The 22,270-nt window shown below is 44.5% G+C and overlaps 10 non-coding genes and 1 pseudogene across 10 annotated transcripts; all 11 read left to right on the top strand.

Annotated features, from left to right (window-relative positions):
- The first annotated feature begins 89 nt into the window (after positions 1-89).
- On the top strand, positions 90-171 carry trnal-uag (transfer RNA leucine (anticodon UAG)). Its single transcript has one exon. It is a non-coding gene; the product is annotated as a tRNA-Leu (tRNA).
- Positions 172-1,190: 1,019 nt separating this feature from the next.
- On the top strand, positions 1,191-1,262 carry trnam-cau (transfer RNA methionine (anticodon CAU)). The gene has a single exon. It is a non-coding gene; the product is annotated as a tRNA-Met (tRNA).
- Positions 1,263-1,530: 268 nt separating this feature from the next.
- Positions 1,531-1,612, top strand: trnal-uag (transfer RNA leucine (anticodon UAG)). Its single transcript has one exon. It is a non-coding gene; the product is annotated as a tRNA-Leu (tRNA).
- A 1,018-nt stretch (positions 1,613-2,630) lies between these two features.
- trnam-cau (transfer RNA methionine (anticodon CAU)) lies at positions 2,631-2,702 on the top strand. Its single transcript has one exon. It is a non-coding gene; the product is annotated as a tRNA-Met (tRNA).
- Positions 2,703-2,970: 268 nt separating this feature from the next.
- On the top strand, positions 2,971-3,052 carry trnal-uag (transfer RNA leucine (anticodon UAG)). The gene has a single exon. It is a non-coding gene; the product is annotated as a tRNA-Leu (tRNA).
- Positions 3,053-4,411: 1,359 nt separating this feature from the next.
- On the top strand, positions 4,412-4,493 carry trnal-uag (transfer RNA leucine (anticodon UAG)). The gene has a single exon. It is a non-coding gene; the product is annotated as a tRNA-Leu (tRNA).
- A 1,018-nt stretch (positions 4,494-5,511) lies between these two features.
- Positions 5,512-5,583, top strand: trnam-cau (transfer RNA methionine (anticodon CAU)). Its single transcript has one exon. It is a non-coding gene; the product is annotated as a tRNA-Met (tRNA).
- A 268-nt stretch (positions 5,584-5,851) lies between these two features.
- On the top strand, positions 5,852-5,933 carry trnal-uag (transfer RNA leucine (anticodon UAG)). The gene has a single exon. It is a non-coding gene; the product is annotated as a tRNA-Leu (tRNA).
- Positions 5,934-7,292: 1,359 nt separating this feature from the next.
- On the top strand, positions 7,293-7,374 carry trnal-uag (transfer RNA leucine (anticodon UAG)). Its single transcript has one exon. It is a non-coding gene; the product is annotated as a tRNA-Leu (tRNA).
- A 5,905-nt stretch (positions 7,375-13,279) lies between these two features.
- LOC142385693 (uncharacterized) lies at positions 13,280-15,729 on the top strand (annotated as a pseudogene).
- Positions 15,730-17,565: 1,836 nt separating this feature from the next.
- trnar-ccu (transfer RNA arginine (anticodon CCU)) lies at positions 17,566-17,638 on the top strand. Its single transcript has one exon. It is a non-coding gene; the product is annotated as a tRNA-Arg (tRNA).
- Positions 17,639-22,270: the final 4,632 nt, after the last annotated feature.

Genomic DNA, 22,270 nt, shown 5'->3' with positions numbered 1-22,270 from the left:
GGTCTACTGACAACTGTTGATTACAATCCTTCAGTTCAGTCCAACTTTTAAAGGTGACGCTCCCTTGTAGTTGGCTCAAAGATATCTTTGGTAGTGTGGCCGAGTGGTCTAAGGCGCTGGATTTAGGCTCCAGTCTCTGTGGAGGCGTGGGTTCAAATCCCACCACTGCCAATATGGCTGCTTTCTTGGTGGCAGTTTCACAATCAAAAGTACAAATCAGTTTAAAAAAAACATCGCCTTGAAGAAGATGGAACTCACAGGAAATCATACACATGTGCTGGTCCTTTGGGGAGGCAACCCATATGTCAAGTCCACTTCCACTTTCATCCTCTGATAAGGTTCAAACATGAATCCCAAATCTTTTTAGGTGCCCCTTTCAGTCTTAATGTGTGACGACAGAAAGAAAGCTCATTTTACCCAGTCTAACCTGTTACTGACATTTTGAAGAACTTCAGTTTCTTCTACTGCCAGAGATAAAGGGGACCTTGGTCAGAAATATTTTTTATATGTGGAACTACAGAGAGTCCTTAATAAAGCTTATACGTTAATGTCACACACAACTAAAGAGTCCCTTCAGGGTCACAGAATAAACAGTGAAACAGCACATGCAAAAAAAATGGATGTTACCACTGTGACATTGGCAGCTGGCTGGCAAGCTATCTTTTCCAAGGCTCATGTTTGTTTCTGGCCGTTACTCTTTGGGGTTTTGTAAATGCAGGTCATGGATATGGCTGAGGACAGCGAGATGCTATGCGTGGTCAGTCAGTAGGTCTAACATTTGTACACTATGACTCAGAGGGCAAACCATTAATTCTGCACTGTTTAAAGCCTTGATGCAATGAATCCTAAGAAAATCATCCCAGTGGAGATGTAATGTTGGGGATACTAGCCATAGAGACCAAAGTCATTTGAAGTAGCAGATTTTAAACTTCTGTATATCTACTAATGAGGGTGGCCTGTTAACATAGTGGTGTAAAGGGATTGAACTGAAAACGGCCTGAAGACGCCATTGAAAGTACTGCGGTGACTGCTAATGTTGTGATGGTAACTTGGAGGTTCCTAGATTTCCAAAACCTTAACCAAGACACATGGAAGCTGAGTTGCACAGCGCTTGTTCCGAGGTGCTTTAAATCCTCAAATGTATCATCCAACACAATTTTCTGTCTTACGTCTACAGACTGAGATGCAAAAGCAGAGTGGCGCAGCGGAAGCGTGCTGGGCCCATAACCCAGAGGTCGATGGATCGAAACCATCCTCTGCTAGTCGATCATCTTGTTGAGTTCCACCAGTTTATACTCTTCTCTTCCTATGCTCTCTTCTGTAAAGATTTCATGGCGTTAGATGAAGAGCACAAGAAATATCTATGGGTGTTGCACAGTGGCAAGACTACAACTGGTACTCATCAGTTGTTATTCTGAGTTAGAAAAGTTTCATCTTACAGGGTCTACTGACAACTGTTGATTACAATCCTTCAGTTCAGTCCAACTTTTAAAGGTGACGCTCCCTTGTAGTTGGCTCAAAGATATCTTTGGTAGTGTGGCCGAGTGGTCTAAGGCGCTGGATTTAGGCTCCAGTCTCTGTGGAGGCGTGGGTTCAAATCCCACCACTGCCAATATGGCTGCTTTCTTGGTGGCAGTTTCACAATCAAAAGTACAAATCAGTTTAAAAAAAACATCGCCTTGAAGAAGATGGAACTCACAGGAAATCATACACATGTGCTGGTCCTTTGGGGAGGCAACCCATATGTCAAGTCCACTTCCACTTTCATCCTCTGATAAGGTTCAAACATGAATCCCAAATCTTTTTAGGTGCCCCTTTCAGTCTTAATGTGTGACGACAGAAAGAAAGCTCATTTTACCCAGTCTAACCTGTTACTGACATTTTGAAGAACTTCAGTTTCTTCTACTGCCAGAGATAAAGGGGACCTTGGTCAGAAATATTTTTTATATGTGGAACTACAGAGAGTCCTTAATAAAGCTTATACGTTAATGTCACACACAACTAAAGAGTCCCTTCAGGGTCACAGAATAAACAGTGAAACAGCACATGCAAAAAAAATGGATGTTACCACTGTGACATTGGCAGCTGGCTGGCAAGCTATCTTTTCCAAGGCTCATGTTTGTTTTTGGCCGTTACTCTTTGGGGTTTTGTAAATGCAGGTCATGGATATGGCTGAGGACAGCGAGATGCTATGCGTGGTCAGTCAGTAGGTCTAACATTTGTACACTATGACTCAGAGGGCAAACCATTAATTCTGCACTGTTCAAAGCCTTGATGCAATGAATCCTAAGAAAATCATCCCAGTGGAGATGTAATGTTGGGGCTACTAGCCATAGAGACCAAAGTCATTTGAAGTAGCAGATTTTAAACTTCTGTATATCTACTAATGAGGTGGCCTGTTAACATAGTGGTGTAAAGGGATTGAACTGAAAACGGCCTGAAGACGCCATTGAAAGTACTGCGGTGACTGCTAATGTTGTGATGGTAACTTGGAGGTTCCTAGATTTCCAAAACCTTAACCAAGACACATGGAAGCTGAGTTGCACAGCGTTTGTTCCGAGGTGCTTTAAATCCTCTAATGTATCATCCAACACAATTTCCTGTCTTACGTCTACAGACTGAGATGCAAAAGCAGAGTGGCGCAGCGGAAGCGTGCTGGGCCCATAACCCAGAGGTCGATGGATCGAAACCATCCTCTGCTAGTCGATCATCTTGTTGAGTTCCACCAGTTTATACTCTTCTCTTCCTATGCTCTCTTCTGTAAAGATTTCATGGCGTTAGATGAAGAGCACAAGAAATATCTATGGGTGTTGCACAGTGGCAAGACTACAACTGGTACTCATCAGTTGTTATTCTGAGTTAGAAAAGTTTCATCTTACAGGGTCTACTGACAACTGTTGATTACAATCCTTCAGTTCAGTCCAACTTTTAAAGGTGACGCTCCCTTGTAGTTGGCTCAAAGATATCTTTGGTAGTGTGGCCGAGTGGTCTAAGGCGCTGGATTTAGGCTCCAGTCTCTGTGGAGGCGTGCGTTCAAATCCCACCACTGCCAATATGGCTGCTTTCTTGGTGGCAGTTTCACAATCAAAAGTACAAATCAGTTTAAAAAAAACATCGCCATGAAGAAGATGGAACTCACAGGAAATCATACACATGTGCTGGTCCTTTGGGGAGGCAACCCATCTGTCAAGTCCACTTCCACTTTCATCCTCTGATAAGGTTCAAACATGAATCCCAAATCTTTTTAGGTGCCCCTTTCAGTCTTAATGTGTGACGACAGAAAGAAAGCTCATTTTACCCAGTCTAACCTGTTACTGACATTTTGAAGAACTTCAGTTTCTTCTACTGCCAGAGATAAAGGGGACCTTGGTCAGAAATATTTTTTATATGTGGAACTACAGAGAGTCCTTAATAAAGCTTATACGTTAATGTCACACACAACTAAAGAGTCCCTTCAGGGTCACAGAATAAACAGTGAAACAGCACATGCAAAAAAAATGGATGTTACCACTGTGACATTGGCAGCTGGCTGGCAAGCTATCTTTTCCAAGGCTCATGTTTGTTTCTGGCCGTTACTCTTTGGGGTTTTGTAAATGCAGGTCATGGATATGGCTGAGGACAGCGAGATGCTATGCGTGGTCAGTCAGTAGGTCTAACATTTGTACACTATGACTCAGAGGGCAAACCATTAATTCTGCACTGTTTAAAGCCTTGATGCAATGAATCCTAAGAAAATCATCCCAGTGGAGATGTAATGTTGGGGCTACTAGCCATAGAGACCAAAGTCATTTGAAGTAGCAGATTTTAAACTTCTGTATATCTACTAATGAGGGTGGCCTGTTAACATAGTGGTGTAAAGGGATTGAACTGAAAACGGCCTGAAGACGCCATTGAAAGTACTGCGGTGACTGCTAATGTTGTGATGGTAACTTGGAGGTTCCTAGATTTCCAAAACCTTAACCAAGACACATGGAAGCTGAGTTGCACAGCGCTTGTTCCGAGGTGCTTTAAATCCTCAAATGTATCATCCAACACAATTTCCTGTCTTACGTCTACAGACTAAGATGCAAAAGCAGAGTGGCGCAGCGGAAGCGTGCTGGGCCCATAACCCAGAGGTCGATGGATCGAAACCATTATCTGCTAGTCGATCATCTTGTTGAGTTCCACCAGTTTATACTCTTCTCTTCCTATGCTCTCTTCTGTAAAGATTTCATGGCGTTAGATGAAGAGCACAAGAAATATCTATGGGTGTTGCACAGTGGCAAGACTACAACTGGTACTCATCAGTTGTTATTCTGAGTTAGAAAAGTTTCATCTTACAGGGTCTACTGACAACTGTTGATTACAATCCTTCAGTTCAGTCCAACTTTTAAAGGTGATGCTCCCTTGTAGTTGGCTCAAAGATATCTTTGGTAGTGTGGCCGAGTGGTCTAAGGCGCTGGATTTAGGCTCCAGTCTCTGTGGAGGCGTGGGTTCAAATCCCACCACTGCCAATATGGCTGCTTTCTTGGTGGCAGTTTCACAATCAAAAGTACAAATCAGTTTAAAAAAAACATCGCCTTGAAGAAGATGGAACTCACAGGAAATCATACACATGTGCTGGTCCTTTGGGGAGGCAACCCATATGTCAAGTCCACTTCCACTTTCATCCTCTGATAAGGTTCAAACATGAATCCCAAATCTTTTTAGGTGCCCCTTTCAGTCTTAATGTGTGACGACAGAAAGAAAGCTCATTTTACCCAGTCTAACCTGTTACTGACATTTTGAAGAACTTCAGTTTCTTCTACTGCCAGAGATAAAAGGGACCTTGGTCAGAAATAATTTTTATATGTGGAACTACAGAGAGTCCTTAATAAAGCTTATACGTTAATGTCACACACAACTAAAGAGTCCCTTCAGGGTCACAGAATAAACAGTGAAACAGCACATGCAAAAAAAATGGATGTTACCACTGTGACATTGGCAGCTGGCTAGCAAGCTATCTTTTCCAAGGCTCATGTTTGTTTTTGGCCGTTACTCTTTGGGGTTTTGTAAATGCAGGTCATGGATATGGCTGAGGACAGCGAGATGCTATGCGTGGTCAGTCAGTAGGTCTAACATTTGTACACTATGACTCAGAGGGCAAACCATTAATTCTGCACTGTTTAAAGCCTTGATGCAATGAATCCTAAGAAAATCATCCCAGTGGAGATGTAATGTTGGGGCTACTAGCCATAGAGACCAAAGTCATTTGAAGTAGCAGATTTTAAACTTCTGTATATCTACTAATGAGGTGGCCTGTTAACATAGTGGTGTAAAGGGATTGAACTGAAAACGGCCTGAAGACGCCATTGAAAGTACTGCGGTGACTGCTAATGTTGTGATGGTAACTTGGAGGTTCCTAGATTTCCAAAACCTTAACCAAGACACATGGAAGCTGAGTTGCACAGCGTTTGTTCCGAGGTGCTTTAAATCCTCTAATGTATCATCCAACACAATTTCCTGTCTTACGTCTACAGACTGAGATGCAAAAGCAGAGTGGCGCAGCGGAAGCGTGCTGGGCCCATAACCCAGAGGTCGATGGATCGAAACCATCCTCTGCTAGTCGATCATCTTGTTGAGTTCCACCAGTTTATACTCTTCTCTTCCTATGCTCTCTTCTGTAAAGATTTCATGGCGTTAGATGAAGAGCACAAGAAATATCTATGGGTGTTGCACAGTGGCAAGACTACAACTGGTACTCATCAGTTGTTATTCTGAGTTAGAAAAGTTTCATCTTACAGGGTCTACTGACAACTGTTGATTACAATCCTTCAGTTCAGTCCAACTTTTAAAGGTGACGCTCCCTTGTAGTTGGCTCAAAGATATCTTTGGTAGTGTGGCCGAGTGGTCTAAGGCGCTGGATTTAGGCTCCAGTCTCTGTGGAGGCGTGCGTTCAAATCCCACCACTGCCAATATGGCTGCTTTCTTGGTGGCAGTTTCACAATCAAAAGTACAAATCAGTTTAAAAAAAACATCGCCATGAAGAAGATGGAACTCACAGGAAATCATACACATGTGCTGGTCCTTTGGGGAGGCAACCCATCTGTCAAGTCCACTTCCACTTTCATCCTCTGATAAGGTTCAAACATGAATCCCAAATCTTTTTAGGTGCCCCTTTCAGTCTTAATGTGTGACGACAGAAAGAAAGCTCATTTTACCCAGTCTAACCTGTTACTGACATTTTGAAGAACTTCAGTTTCTTCTACTGCCAGAGATAAAGGGGACCTTGGTCAGAAATATTTTTTATATGTGGAACTACAGAGAGTCCTTAATAAAGCTTATACGTTAATGTCACACACAACTAAAGAGTCCCTTCAGGGTCACAGAATAAACAGTGAAACAGCACATGCAAAAAAAATGGATGTTACCACTGTGACATTGGCAGCTGGCTGGCAAGCTATCTTTTCCAAGGCTCATGTTTGTTTCTGGCCGTTACTCTTTGGGGTTTTGTAAATGCAGGTCATGGATATGGCTGAGGACAGCGAGATGCTATGCGTGGTCAGTCAGTAGGTCTAACATTTGTCCACTATGACTCAGAGGGCAAACCATTAATTCTGCACTGTTTAAAGCCTTGATGCAATGAATCCTAAGAAAATCATCCCAGTGGAGATGTAATGTTGGGGCTACTAGCCATAGAGACCAAAGTCATTTGAAGTAGCAGATTTTAAACTTCTGTATATCTACTAATGAGGGTGGCCTGTTAACATAGTGGTGTAAAGGGATTGAACTGAAAACGGCCTGAAGACGCCATTGAAAGTACTGCGGTGACTGCTAATGTTGTGATGGTAACTTGGAGGTTCCTAGATTTCCAAAACCTTAACCAAGACACATGGAAGCTGAGTTGCACAGCGCTTGTTCCGAGGTGCTTTAAATCCTCAAATGTATCATCCAACACAATTTCCTGTCTTACGTCTACAGACTAAGATGCAAAAGCACAGTGGCGCAGCGGAAGCGTGCTGGGCCCATAACCCAGAGGTCGATGGATCGAAACCATTATCTGCTAGTCGATCATCTTGTTGAGTTCCACCAGTTTATACTCTTCTCTTCCTATGCTCTCTTCTGTAAAGATTTCATGGCGTTAGATGAAGAGCACAAGAAATATCTATGGGTGTTGCACAGTGGCAAGACTACAACTGGTACTCATCAGTTGTTATTCTGAGTTAGAAAAGTTTCATCTTACAGGGTCTACTGACAACTGTTGATTACAATCCTTCAGTTCAGTCCAACTTTTAAAGGTGATGCTCCCTTGTAGTTGGCTCAAAGATATCTTTGGTAGTGTGGCCGAGTGGTCTAAGGCGCTGGATTTAGGCTCCAGTCTCTGTGGAGGCGTGGGTTCAAATCCCACCACTGCCAATATGGCTGCTTTCTTGGTGGCAGTTTCACAATCAAAAGTACAAATCAGTTTAAAAAAAACATCGCCTTGAAGAAGATGGAACTCACAGGAAATCATACACATGTGCTGGTCCTTTGGGGAGGCAACCCATATGTCAAGTCCACTTCCACTTTCATCCTCTGATAAGGTTCAAACATGAATCCCAAATCTTTTTAGGTGCCCCTTTCAGTCTTAATGTGTGACGACAGAAAGAAAGCTCATTTTACCCAGTCTAACCTGTTACTGACATTTTGAAGAACTTCAGTTTCTTCTACTGCCAGAGATAAAGGGGACCTTGGTCAGAAATAATTTTTATATGTGGAACTACAGAGAGTCCTTAATAAAGCTTATACGTTAATGTCACACACAACTAAAGAGTCCCTTCAGGGTCACAGAATAAACAGTGAAACAGCACATGCAAAAAAAATGGATGTTACCACTGTGACATTGGCAGCTGGCTGGCAAGCTATCTTTTCCAAGGCTCATGTTTGTTTTTGGCCGTTACTCTTTGGGGTTTTGTAAATGCAGGTCATGGATATGGCTGAGGACAGCGAGATGCTATGCGTGGTCAGTCAGTAGGTCTAACATTTGTACACTATGACTCAGAGGGCAAACCATTAATTCTGCACTGTTTAAAGCCTTGATGCAATGAATCCTAAGAAAATCATACCAGTGGAGATGTAATGTTGGGGATTCCCAAAACCTGCCCAGTGCTCTCGGCCGCTCGGCCATTCTGACCGCTTAAAGGGAAATTTGGTGATACTGTTGGCGGGCCCAGGCATCATTCTTGCGAATAGAATAGAATAGAATAGAATAGAATAGAATAGAATAATCCTTTATTTATCCCCCAATGGGGGAAATTCAAATTCGTCAAGTAGCTCAACATTTTTTTAAATATTTACAATGATTGAATTAACAACAATAAAACGACAATAATAATTCCACTACGAACTAAATAATAATAAATGACTAAATTGCAAAATAAACAAATAAATAAAAATTAATCAATCAATTTGAGAAGAACTCAGCAGTCACTGTTATAAAGCCTTATGGCTGTGGGAACGAAGGACCTTCTGAACCTCTCAGTCCTGCAGTGCAGAGAGATGAGCCTCTCACTGCAGCTGCTCCTCTGTCCTGTCAGGATGCTGTCGAGAGGATGTTTATTATTCTCCATCACAGAAACTAACTTCCTCCTCATCCGTTTCTCCACCACAGCACCGAGAGGGTCCAGCCTTCTGCCTACAACAGAACCAGCCTTTTTCACCAGTTTGTCCAGGCGCCTACAGTTTCTGTCTGTAGTGCAACTCCCCCAGCAGACAGCAGCATAGAACAGTGCACTCTCAATGATAGTGTGATAAAACATACTCATCATATCACCGCAGACATTGAAGGACCTGAGCAGTCTCAGGAAAAAGAGACGGCTCTGGCCCCTCCTGTACACTGCGTCTATGTTGGCAGACCACTCCAGTTTATTATCCAGCACCACCCCCAGGTATTTGCAGGTCTGAACAGTCTCTATCTCCCCTCCATCAATGCAGACTGACTGGTATGGGGTTTTAGATCTCCTGAAGTCCACCACCAGCTCTTTGGTTTTGGTGGTGTTCAGGAGCAAACAGTTATTTTTGCTCCAGTCAGTAAAGGCCTCCACAAGGTCCCTGTACTCCTTCTCCTGTCCACCGCGCACACATGCCACAACAGCCGTATCATCAGAATACTTCTGAATGTGGCAGGACTCTGAGTTGTACCTCAAGTCTGATGTGTACAGGGTGAAAAGAAAAGGAGCCAAAACAGTACCCTGCGGAGCACCAGTACTGCATTCCAGTGTTCCAGAAACACATTTCCCCATCCTGACATACTGTGGTCTGGCAGACAAATAGTCTATAATCCATGATGTCAGGGAGGGGGCAACACCCATACCGAGCAGCTTGTCTTTCAGTATGGGAGGCTGTATGGTGTTGAAGGCACTGGAGAAGTCAAAGAACATGACTCTCACATATGAACCAGGCACATCCAGATAAGCATATGCCCGATGCAACATGTACAGAATCGCGTCTTCCACTCCTATGTGTTTCTGGTAGGCAAACTGGAGGGGGTCAAGAGCCTCAGCAACCTGCAATCTCATGCGACGAACAAGAAGTCTCTCCAAGGTCTTCATGATATGAGATGTCAGAGCCACCGGTCTGTAGTCATTCAGCTCCACCGGTTGCCCTGATTTGGGCATGAGACAAGAAGTTTTCCACAGCACCGGGACTTTTTCCATCTGAATGCTCATATTAAAGAGCCTCTGAAGAGGGACTGCTAGTTGACCAGCACAGTCCCTCAGAAGCCTTGGACAGACTCCATCTGGGCCTGAAGCCCTCCCTGGCTTAAGTCTCCTGAGCTCAGCACCAACCTCCTCTATAGTTAGATACAGAGGTTGTAGCGGAGGGATGGCGACAGGAGTGATGTTGCTATCAACCATAGAGTTGGGGGTCGGGGTGCAACTGGACAGAGGAGGGCTAGTGGTGGGAGTTGCTGCAGAGGTGGAGGAGCAGCTGGACCGAGGAGGCCAGGCGGTGGAAGCTGACGCAGAGGTGGATGTGCAGCTGGGCTCTGGATGCCTGGTGGTGGAAGCTGCCGCAGAGGTGGAGTTGCAGCTGGGCTGATGAGGCCAGGCGGTGGGAGCTGCCGCACAGATGGAGGTGTGGCTGGGTTCAGAAGGCCTGGCAGTGGAAGCTGCCGTAGAGGTGGAAGTGCAGATGGGCTCAGGGTGCCTGGTGGTGGAAGCTGCCACACAGGTGGAGGTGTAGCTTGGCTCAGGAGACCAGGCGGGGGAAGTTGCTGCAGAGGTGGAGGTACAGCTGGACAGAAGAAGCTTGTTGGTGACAGCAGAGGTAGAGGTGCAGTCAGGCGGAGGAGGAGGCTTGGCGATGCAGGTTGCCATTGAGGTGGAAGTACAGCAGGGCAGTGGAAGCAGTATAGAGGAAGCAGCTGTAGTGGTGGGGGTGGAGGGAGCAGCAGCAGAGGAGGGAAAAGCCACACTGTCAAACCTGTTGTAATATTGGTTGAAAGTGTTGGCTCTGTCCACATCACCTTCTACAGACTGAGAGTTCATTAGTCTGTTTCCAGTGATGGTCCTCATGCCCCTCCACACCTCCTTGGTATTATTGTTCTCCAGCTGTCTCTCCACCTTTTTCTTGTACTCCACCTTAGCTCAACGTAATGTCTTTTTAAGCTCCTGTTGTACACTCCTCTGCCTTTCTCTATCCCCATTCTGGAACACCCTCTTTTTCTGGTTCAGGAGGTCTTTGATGTCACTGGTGATCCATGGTTTGTCATTTGGATAGCACCTTACAGTCCTGACTGGAATCACAGTGTCCCTACAGAAGTTAATGTAGTCTGTGATGGCGCTGAGCCTCCTGTCCATGTCAATGTCCATTTCATCTTCCTCCAGCAGTACAGCCCAGTCTGTGACATCAAATCAGTCTCTCAATGCATCACTCGCCTCTGTTGACCACTTCCTGAAAGATCTGGTAGTAACAGGAAGTCTTTGTACGCACGGTTTGTATGTGGGTTGTCGATAGACCATGCTGTGATCAGATCTACCCAGTGGTGGAAGAGACACTGCAAGCCTGTAAGCCTTCTTCACGTTAGCATAGAACAGATCTAATGTCTTTTCTCCACGTGTTGGACAGTCCACATACTGTACAAAGCCAGTAAGGCAGGAGGTTAGAGAGACGTGGTTGAAATCCCCTGTGATTGCAATGAATGCCTCAGGATGCTGGGTCTGTATCCTAGCAACGGTGTCATGGATGACGTCACACGCCGTTACAGGTGCCGCCCTCGGTGGAATGTAAACAACGATGACGACTGTGTATGGGAATTCTCTGGGCGCATAGAATGCACGGAAACCAACTGACAGCAGTTCGATGTCTGGACAACAAACCCTCTGCTTAACGGTCACATTGCGGGGGTTTACCCATCTCTGATTAAAGAACAGTATAACACCCCCGCCTTTCCGCTTACCGCCGCTCGTACTCAGGTCTCAATCCGCTCGTACGGCTGTGAAGTCGGGTATGTCCACACATGAGTCTGGTGTGCTGTCGTTCAGCCAGGACTCAGACAGACAGATCAAACTGATCTCCTTATACAGCTGTTGGTTCCGCACAAGCGCCTCTAACTCATCACACTTGTTTGTTAGCGAGTTAGCGTTTCCCATAATCACCGAGGGCGGAAAAGGTTTGTACCTCCACCTCCTGTTGTGCCTCTTTGCCTTTAGTTTCGCTCCAGCTCTGCATTCACGGTAGAGCTTTTTAAGCTCGGTCGGAATTGGATGTTTAATTCCGCGTCCAATCCTTGACAGTGCCAAAAGTTCTTCTCTCGTGTACACTGCTTTAGTAGTAGTGCACATTGTCAAAAAAATTAATTAAAACAAAAAAGCAGATCAATAAAAACTAACTAAAAATGTCTTTTCATGTGACAACTGTGTCCCCCTCACAGAAATTCCTCGTTAGTATAATGGACAGTATCTCTGCCTGTCACGCGGAAGATAGGGGTTTGATTCCCCGACGGGGAGGGCTCTGTATTTTTTTTTTCAGCTGCCTGCAACCAAGTGATGATTGTTTTGATACTCTCACCCATCTTCGGCCTAAATGTATATAGCTCCCTTCAAATAGCCTAACAAGAGGCTAGGTTGCTTCGGTCAAAAGCCCTTTCCCATTTACTATGGTGTTAAGTGCAAACCAAGACCTTATAATCATATATGGTCAGAAGATTCTCATGCAACAAGTGTCTTGGCTGTTGTTTAAGAGGGCTCTTTAGGAAAACAAATAGTAGGCATAAAATTTGGAAGCAAGAACTCTTCGGAGGTAAAGCGGCCGCAATAATCTTTAAACTAGATGATGCAGTGCCAGAATAGCAATACGACATGGTATTGCTAAGCAAGGAGTAAACTTGGGTTGCCTTTTCCTAGGAAAAGTCTGCATTGTCAGAAGTGGGATTTGAACCCACATCTCCAGGGGAGACTGCAACCTAAACGCAGCACCTTAGACCACTCCACCATCCTGACTGTTAAAAAGAATATCTGACGATACTGTCGGAGGGCCCAGGCATCATTCCAGTGAATATGTGGGTCTGCGTTGTGTTGGTGTTGAAGGGGAACATTGACGAGGCATGCAGCTTCATGGAAGACTCTCCTTCTGAGTGAAGGGACTGTGATAGCAATTTTCCTATCTTATTTCACTCCTTGGCGATAGTTGTCTTTTCCTCTGACGACTGTATCGGCCAAACAGAAATTCCTCGTTAGTATAATCAACAGTATCTCCGCCTGTCACGGGGAAGATCGGGGTTCGATTCCCAGACGGGAGGGCTTGGTCTTTTATCAAGTGATGATTGCTTTGATACTCTCACCCATTTTCGGCCTAAATTTCAATAGCCCCCTTCAAATAGCCTAACATGAGGGAGGGGGGAATTCCGAGAAGATGGCTTAGCGGAAAGCCTGGCTTATTTCGCTACTTCTGGCTAAATTTAGCGAGAGTTCCGTTCCATAAAGGTGGCTTATTTGAACGCCCTCTGAGTAACCATGGTAATTTATGCTGCTGAACTAGCCTGGTCCCGGGCAGGCTAAAGTTGAAGCTTAGCTTAGCTGCAACTCAAAAAATGTCCGACTGGCTGAAACAGACTGGTGGTGTGTGTGTGTCTGTCTGTCTGTCTGTCTGTCTGTCTGTGTCTGTCTGGTGGTGTGTGTGTGCCTGGTAGCCTTTTGGAGGGGACTGTACTGTATGAGTTGGAAATTGAAGAGAGACACTTTGGATATGGACATTAAAGGCAAAAAAAAGAGACAAAAAAGGCAAAAAAAAAAAAAAGACACCAAGAAAAGGCAAACAAAAAAATGTATCAGCAACCCTGATGAATGGTTATTTTTTGATGGTCGCAATTGTTACAAGATTTGCAGATCTGTGTTCGCTCAATCAACTAGTGATAGGAGGCAGCATCTTTATGCACAAACGAATCCACAAAGCCACATGGAGATCACCCGACCACTTCACAGAAAACCAGATCGACCACATGTGCATCAACCGGAAGTTCCGACGACTGTGGAGTGATGTAAGGGTGATGAGGGGGGCAGATGTGTCATCAGACCACCACCTTGTTGTGACGTCAGCACGGCTGAGGCTGAAGAAATACTCCACAAACACCAATCCACGTAAAAGATTCAATGTAGGCCTGCTCAAGGAAAAGGACATCCAGACAGCATTCAAACTCAGCATTTCTAACAGGTTTCAGCCACTGCAGGAACTCTTTAAAGAGGAGGATATAGATATTGAGAACCAGTGGCAACAGGCCAAAAAGGGCTGGCTTGACACATGTTAGGAGGTCTTGGGCAAGACGAAACAACATCACAAGGAGTGGATGACCTTCCACACTATGAAGAAGCTAGAAAGGAGGAAACAAAAGAAAGAGGTATTGAACACAAGCCGGACAAGAGCACAGAAGGCAAGGGCACAGGAGGCCTACACAGCAGCAGACAAGGAAGTTAAAAAGAGCATCAAAAAGGACAAAAGAGACCACTTTGAGGACCTAGCCAAGCAGGCAGAGGAAGCTGCAGGGAAGGGAAACCTGAGAGAGCTCTACCTGACGACAAGAAAGCTAGCAGGTAAATTCCAACAAGTAGAGAAACCAGTTAAGGACAAAGAGGGCAACCCACTTACAACAACAGAACAGCAACTTAGAAGATGGGCAGAACACTTTAATGAGCTATTAAACAGACCAGCCCCAGAGGCACCTCCAGATATACCACCTGCAAATACAGAGCTACCTATCAACACTGGAAAACCTACAAAGGTAGAGATCAAGAAGGCCATCATGTCTTTAAAGAACGGGAAGTCAGCAGGACCAGATGAAGTACCAGCAGAGGCCCTCAAGGCGGACATAGTGAGCTCAGTCAACATGCTGCACAGCCTTTTCAATAGGATTTGGGAAGAGGAGCAGGTTCCCCTGGAGTGGAGGGAGGGCATACTCGTTAAACTACCGAAGAAGGGGGATCTTGGTAATTGTAACAACTACAGAGGGATTATGCTACTGTCAACAGCAGGGAAAGTGTTCAACAGAATTGTCCTAGAGAGAATGAGGGATATAGTGGATGTCAAACTGCGAGATGAACAGGCAGGTTTCCGGAAGAACAGGTCCTGTGCTGACCAGATTGCCACCCTACGCATTATAATAGAACAGTCACTGGAATTGAACTCTCCTCTCTACATCAATTTCATAGACTACGAGAAGGCCTTTGATAGCATACAGTAGATAGAGACACCTTGTGGAAGTTGCTGCGGCACTACGGGATACCAGAGAAGTTTGTATCTCTAATCCAGAACACATATAAGGACATGAAATGCAGAGTAGCTCATGCAGGACAGCTAACAGAGAGCTTTAATGTGAAGACAGGAGTACGTCAGGGATGTTTACTGTCGCCATTTCTTTTCATACTGGTTATTGACTGGATTATGAGGACTACTACTAGAGGGAGAAATGGGATCCAGTGGACACTTTGGACACAGCTGGAGGATTTAGATTTTGCCGACGACCTGGCACTCCTCTCACACAACCACAAACAAATGCAAGATAAAACAGCCCATCTGGACAGAACATCAATCAGTACAGGACTCAAGATCAGCAAAAAGAAGACTGAACTCATGAAGATTAACATCACAAACAGCACACCAGTCACAATTGGAGGGGAAGAGGTGAAGGAGACAGAGTCCTTTGTGTACTTGGGAAGTGTGGTTGACCGGCAGGGGGGCACGGATAGGGATGTAACAGCCAGGATAGGGAAAGCAAGAGCAGCCTTCATCATGCTTAGGAATGTCTGGGCCTCCAGAGTGATTCGCATAGCCACCAAACTCCGGATCTTCAACTCCAATGTCAAGTCAGTATTGCTCTACGGATCCGAGACATGGAGAACCACAAAAGCAACACAATACAGGATACAAACATTTATAAACACTTGTCTGAGAAGGATCTTTAAGATTAAGTGGTCAGACAAGATCAGCAACCTGGAGCTGTGGGATAGAGCAGGACAAAACCCGGTGGGAAGCCAGATCCTCAAAAGAAAATGGTCTTGGATAGGGCACACCCTTAGGAAGACACCATCCAGCATCACAAACCAGGCTCTAACCTGGAATCCACAGGGTAAACGAAGGCGAGGAAGGCCAAAAAACAGCTGGAGAAGAGACACGGAGGAGGAGATGAGGAGCATAGGCAACAGCTGGCAAGACCTAAGGAAGAAGGCCCAGAGACGAGTGCAGTGGAGGACAATCATCGGTGGCCTATGCTCAGGCATGAGTAATGGGCCTAAGTAAGTAAGTAAGCAATTGTTACAGAATGTTAATGTTTATATTAATAATATTAATATTTTGATTTCTGATTTGAGTTTATATATTGATATTTGTAATGTATTATATTTCTCTCTGTTAAACAACATTGTCTTTTGAAGGGCAGCTGAGGATGTAGGCTATGAATGAGATGTGGATTTAGGATTTGCCATGTCTAACTAGTCACCCTAAAATCGACCAGAATGGAAGAAATTGCATTTCCATCCATCCATCCATTATCTATACCGCTGAATCCGTCGATCGGGTCGCGGGGAAATTGCATTTAAGAAATTTAAAATTTTCTAGAGGAAGGCCCCACACTCTGCACTATTGCATATTCATAAAATGTATATATGTATCTACATCATATCTACACAGATATATATATATCTGTACTGTGGAACAACTTCTGAGATGCGTGTCGCGAACCGACCCGCTGAAATCTCACTCCAAGGTTTTTGGAAAAGTTGGCAACCCTGAAAATGTTATGAACTGTCATTGAAATAACTGCTTAATCTGTTGAGAAATGGTCCCTGTAATAAATGTGCTGCTACCAGAACCAAGCACTGTATTACTGAAGGGTCGGTTTCTGTAGTGTTAGTAGCCTACAGGGGTCGGGAACGTGTGGCTCGCGAGCCACTAGTTATGCATGTCGCACACTGAAACAAGTTAGTATTAGCATTAACAAGTTGTAACTATGTTCGATTCCACTTATGCACGTGAGAAATCCTACTATTCAGTTTGGACGAGAGCTTATTTAGTCCACTTGTGTTCGCTCTCGATGACGTGCGAACGCAAACACACCTTGTTCTTGGTTGTTAGCAGTGGTAGACTACTGGTAGTCCATGTCCAAAATGGCGCTTACTTTTGCGCTGACGTCACACAGGATAGGTCAATAGTCACCATTACTTGTCTCTCTCTGTGTGTGTGTGTGTGTGTGTGTGTGTGTGTCAAAAGTTCTGTTCTGTTCGGTTCGGTTCTGTTTCAGTGAGAAAGGAGGGACTTAACATACTTTAAAACAGAATCTTCTTGAATAACAGGACAGTGAGTGTCATCCACTGAATGTGATTGTGAAAACCAAAGCCAGAATCATTTACATTTATTCACAAAACACAACACTCTTTGCTTCTCAATTTGGAATTTGTTTGCACAGATGTAGTCTCTCAAATAATTGAGATTACAATAAAGAAGGAGGGGAAACATGATGGGGAGTTATTTACATTTACAGTTATAGACTGTTAGATTCGGTTCTTTAATTGGAAGCTCAAGAATGGACCGGAGTAATTCAAGTGAAAATGAAGTGTTTATTGGTAGTCACACGTCAAAGCATATCAGCGCTGGGCTCAGTGGAACAGAGCCAGACTGAACCTCAACTTCCAGTTATCATTTGTATTTATAGCCTCATAGGTTGGACTCACACTCAAACGAGTATGATTGGACATGAGTAGGTTCAACATGCTTCGTCTTATTCTCTGGATCAGCCCAAAACAATGTGTGTGTGTGAATCTGCCCTTGCTTTCCCAATTGTTTTGTCTTCCTACTCCTGGATCACTTTAGGTCATCATGGAAAAGTACTGAGACTTATTTCATTTATAATGTCTAAGAACAAAGCCAATTTTTACAGCCGCTAGGTGGCAATACTTGTTCCAAGTCAACTTACAGTACGATTTATAACGGAGTAGAGCTAGACTGCATGAACGCATGTATGTTGTTGAGAGCGGGAGTTATTAAAATAGGTTACTTGCTAACAACACGGCCTAATCCTTCAAACACAGACATGACAAGTCCCATCTGACGTGTATAGCAGAGTGATGAAGCAGAAGAGCCTCAGTGGCCTAATGGATAAGGCACTGGCCTCCTAAGCCAGGGATTGTGGGTTCAAGTCCCATCTGAGGTGTGTAGCATAGTTTATGAAGCGGAAGCGTTCTGGGCCCATAACCCAGAGGTTGATGGACTAGTGTGTTCTCCAAAGTCCACTTTTCTGATATAAGTAAAAAAAAGAATTATTGTGTCAAAATACTGAAATCTTTCACTTTTGTTAAATGGATTAGAGGATCGTTTACCCGATTTCTTTTAGTTGTGTTTTTTATTTTGAATAGTCACGTGGATAAGGCACTGGCCTCCTAAGCCAGGGATTGTGGGTTCGAGTCCCATCAGGGGTGTAGAGCAGAGTGGTGCAGCAGAAGCGCCTCAGTGGCCTAATGGATAAGGCACTGCACCAAAGCTGGGGAACAATAGTCTGTATAAGGGCGGGAAGAAGGGGGAAGAAGAGGAAGGAGGGGGGAAGGAGAAGAGAAAAAAAGAAAAGAAAAATGAGAAAATCGCAGGTTTGAATCCTTATTGGAACATGCATCAATTCATGCAAAATCTAATAAATATAGCTTTAAAACTGATACAAATACAATTGGTAAGAATAATAATGCAATTTGTTGCAATAATAACAATACAGAGAAGAGTATTAAACCACCACACACCTAATACTGCTTATATTTTTTATATTATAAAAAACGTTTCTGTTAATCACTTCTCACACATTGTCTGCAACATAAGTCTGTCCCTTTCTTGTAGTTTTAATGTTGTATAAGATTGATACAATTAAGAATATTAATTGTATGAATTGAATTGTAATTTTTACATTTTATTTCAAGAATATTGATAAAAATAAGAATGTTATATTACTATTACTACTACTGCTTATAATAATTAACATTTATATCAAAGAAATGTTTCTGAGATTCAGTTCTCACAGCCTTTGGATCTATCAGCAATACCATTATTTCCCTTTCTTGTAAATTTCATATTTGTGTGAGTTTACAAAAGTTTTCCATAGGTGTGCCAGGAAAAAACAAAGGATACTGCTGTAGAAATAAAGTTATTTTCATTTATATTTACAAAAACACTGACAAACATACACACACACACACACACACACACACACACACACACACACACACACACACACACAATAACAGTCAATGAAAAGAATGAGTAAATTTTTTTTTTCTGCCCTCTTCCTCTTCATCTCCTCCATCCACTGGTCAAGTGGCACAACAGCTGTCTGTGGGCAGTAAATGTGGCCATAATACTGGCTGTGGCCAGTATCTTTGTTGCGGGGCTGGTGGCACAGACTACACTTGTTTTTCTCCACAGTGCGGACATAGGGCTTACGAGCAAGTGGTGGAGAGGGAATGGGTCCAGCAGGAGCAATCTGACGGACAGCAGGAACTGGAGTTGGACACACAAAAACAAATGGGCCAGAGGAAGGACTGGGGTTGGGGATGACCGGTGAAGGAGCAGAAAGGTGTGAAGGTGTTTGGATCATGGTGGGACATGCAGGACTGGGGTTGTGGACAACAGGTACGGGAGTGGAATCAGCGGGGAACAGCTGCCTTGGCTGGAAAGCCTTGGGACGAACTCCAGACTTGTGCCACTGGTTCAAAGTTGTTTGATTGACCTCAAACAATTGAAGGGTTGTGTTCTCCATAACAGTCCCATTGCCCAGAACCAGCTGTAGTCCCTAAGAATTAGGGTCCACCTTGTTACCGCCTGATGTCCCATTTTTTTGGGGCTCCTGTGAATATCGCACAGTTTAATAAAGATGGACTCTACCAGACGGCAACTGTCTGGCCACTGGGCGGGGGATCCTGTTGACCCCAGGACACAACGGGTCATGCAGTCAACACCAGGCGTGAATTCAGGTTTGGGTTTTGAGCACCTGAAGCGCCCTGTCGTAAGGCGTACCTGGTGCCGCGCAGCGTACGCCACTCTCCGCTGGTCATATGGCAGTAGGTTTTGCCAAAGGGCAATTATATTGCTGGCATGCTGGTGGCTCAGCGTTTGCCCACTTTCCATGCGTAGCCCCACCAAGTAGTCTGCCAGACTGTCCACTCTGTCCATCCCTGGCACACTGCGATCATCCACAGCCTGGTAAAATATAACAATGGATCAATGTCAAAAAAAGATACAATATCACAGGGAGACGAAAAACACAACTATCACAATGTAATTGTCACAAAAAGTCTTACCATCGGTTGCTCAGGCACCGGTTGCGCTGCTGGGGGTGAGATGGCTGCAGCATCACAGACAGTAAGGGTGGTCGAGAGAGGAAGGATGGAGGCGGAGGTGGTTGTGGAGGATGGAGCAGAGGCGGCATGGGTGGTAATTGTGGAGGATGGACCAGAGGTGGCGTAACGGCTCATTGTTGAGGTTGGTCCATAGCTGGTGAATGTGGTCATTGTAGAAGATGGACCATGGGCGGTGACAGTGGCCATCATGGATGATGGAGCAGAAGGCACCGTGGTCATCCAGTCGAAAGACTGAAAAAAATGTCACGTCAAAACATGTTTATGGATTTGTTTATGGATTATGATTTTAATCGATTTACTCTTTAGATGGTATACATGTTATATTGTTTGTTTCTATTTTTTTCTTCATTGAGCTATTCAAAGAAAGTTTCAAATTCAAATTCAAAATTTATTTATATAGCACATTAAAACAGCCTCAGCTGACCAAAGTGCTTCACAACAGCAACTGCATCACAAGAGTCATCAATAAAAGCAATTAGAATGACTTATCATCATCACAGATAAAAATAAAATTTAAGATAAAATTAGCAATAAAATAACAATAACAATAAAAGTAGCAAGCCAAGGTGAACTCCATTTCAGCTAGTGGAAGGCCAGGGAAAAGAGATGTGTTTTCAGTCAAAGTTAGTAGTGCTATACAAATAATACTACATGTACTGTTATTATTAAGAATGGTTACCAGTTCTGTAGTCTGGACAGTGGCAGGAGTGCTAGCTACACTGGTCGTGGCAGGTGATGAGCCATCGGACGGGTCCAGCATCTCAATAGTAGGATCCAGGTTGAGGTCCAAACTGCTGTCTCTAAAGCCCTCGTCCTACAACTCTTCCTCTGTGCCCACATCCTCCAACAGCTGGTCTGTTGCCTCAGAGTCAGGATCCACATCCTGCAAGGCCTGTCCTGTTTGGCTATGCAGGTGATCTACACCAAGGAGTTCACCTGGGACAGATGTTAGAACACAATAGAAGGAAATCAGTAAAAATGAATATATGAATTTATGAATACAAGTGCTTTAAAGCCAAAACTCACCAGTATAGACAGATGGTGGCTGAAAAGATGGTATAAGCCGTCTTCCAAGCACCAGAGCACTGAGGGTGTTGGCACAGTGCACCATGTCCCCAGAGTAGCTCAAGAGGGACGGAGGTTCGCCTGCCAGAGAAGCTACTCTGCGGTCCTGATTCCACCTGTTCAGGCCTTCCAGGAGTTACAGTTGGAAATTCAAACTGTTGGCACTTGTTCCTTTGGATGAGATGAATAACTTTAAGTTAATTGTTTTGTGTTTGGCTATTTGAAAGACATTCATTGTGTCACCTTTCATATTTCCGATGAATACTGATTTATACTGACCGGGAATGAACCTGTTCAGGTGAAGGTGAAATGACTCCAGTGATGTGGACCCCCTTGCACATCGGTAGTTGGGCAGGACAATACCCTCTTTGGTGGTGGTGTCCAGTCTGTGTGTAGAGGAGCAGTCCGGGTTCATCCTGAATGCACTTCACATGCCTCTTCTGGACTTGCCAGATGTGCTGCATCCTCTCCTGGTCCAAGAGAGGGACACCAAGAAGGTCTCGACCCTTTACTCCCATCAGCTCGTTGAGGAGACGCTCGATCATCAAAGTGGTCTGCTGCTCTCCTCTTGTCCGCCTTCGGCAGTGCAGGGCCAATTCCTCCTTGGAGATTCGTTGGTTCACCATAGTGTCGGTGATGCCAGGGACACCTTCATGGATCAGCTGCTCCCTCTTGGCCCGCCTCAGCAGAGACACATCCCCACTGTCCCATTCAAAAATGCAGCGGGACTTACACGCCATGAAAATGGGGTAAAGTGAATGTGCATCCTTCGTGCAACCAGCTGCCAGACGCCGCATGAAGTGGTAGATGTCCAGCTTCACGACCAAGTCTGGCCACCCACCAAATCGCTGCTTGAGCTTGGTCTGCCCAGTGCCCTCCCGACAACAGTCACAGTCCACATAAAGAACTTGAGGTGGAGCCACACCTGCATCAGTGTACCTCTGGATGAGGCCAGCTGCCATTCGGTCCAGGGTAGGACCCTCTTGAGCTGTCAGAACACTGATGAGGATCTGGCCCACCTCATTTCCAACAGATGTCAGCCACAAAGCTGTCCCCTTTGCTAACCCTGACAGCTTCTTTGTGATCTGTAATCACATAGAAAAGACAGCGAGTGATGCTTGATTATCTATATATGAAGCATTACTTTCATATTTCAGGTCTATACTACTACTAATGGTTTATTTTAAATTCTTTTAATATTAAAAATGTAAAAACAGTTACCTTTTTGGTGGAGTCCATCTTCAAGATGCCGCCATATGTGGACGTTATGCTGGCTTTAACGTGGTCCAGCCTGCCCAAGATATCCCTGCCATAAACAGCCAACATCCACCTGTGGGAGGGGATTGTTTCAGGCTCAGGTGGCTCCTGAAACCTCACAG

Source organism: Odontesthes bonariensis, chromosome 8 (assembly GCF_027942865.1).
Source record: "Odontesthes bonariensis isolate fOdoBon6 chromosome 8, fOdoBon6.hap1, whole genome shotgun sequence".
NCBI lineage: Eukaryota > Metazoa > Chordata > Actinopteri > Atheriniformes > Atherinopsidae > Odontesthes > Odontesthes bonariensis.
This window is presented reverse-complemented; position numbering and strand designations above follow the sequence as displayed.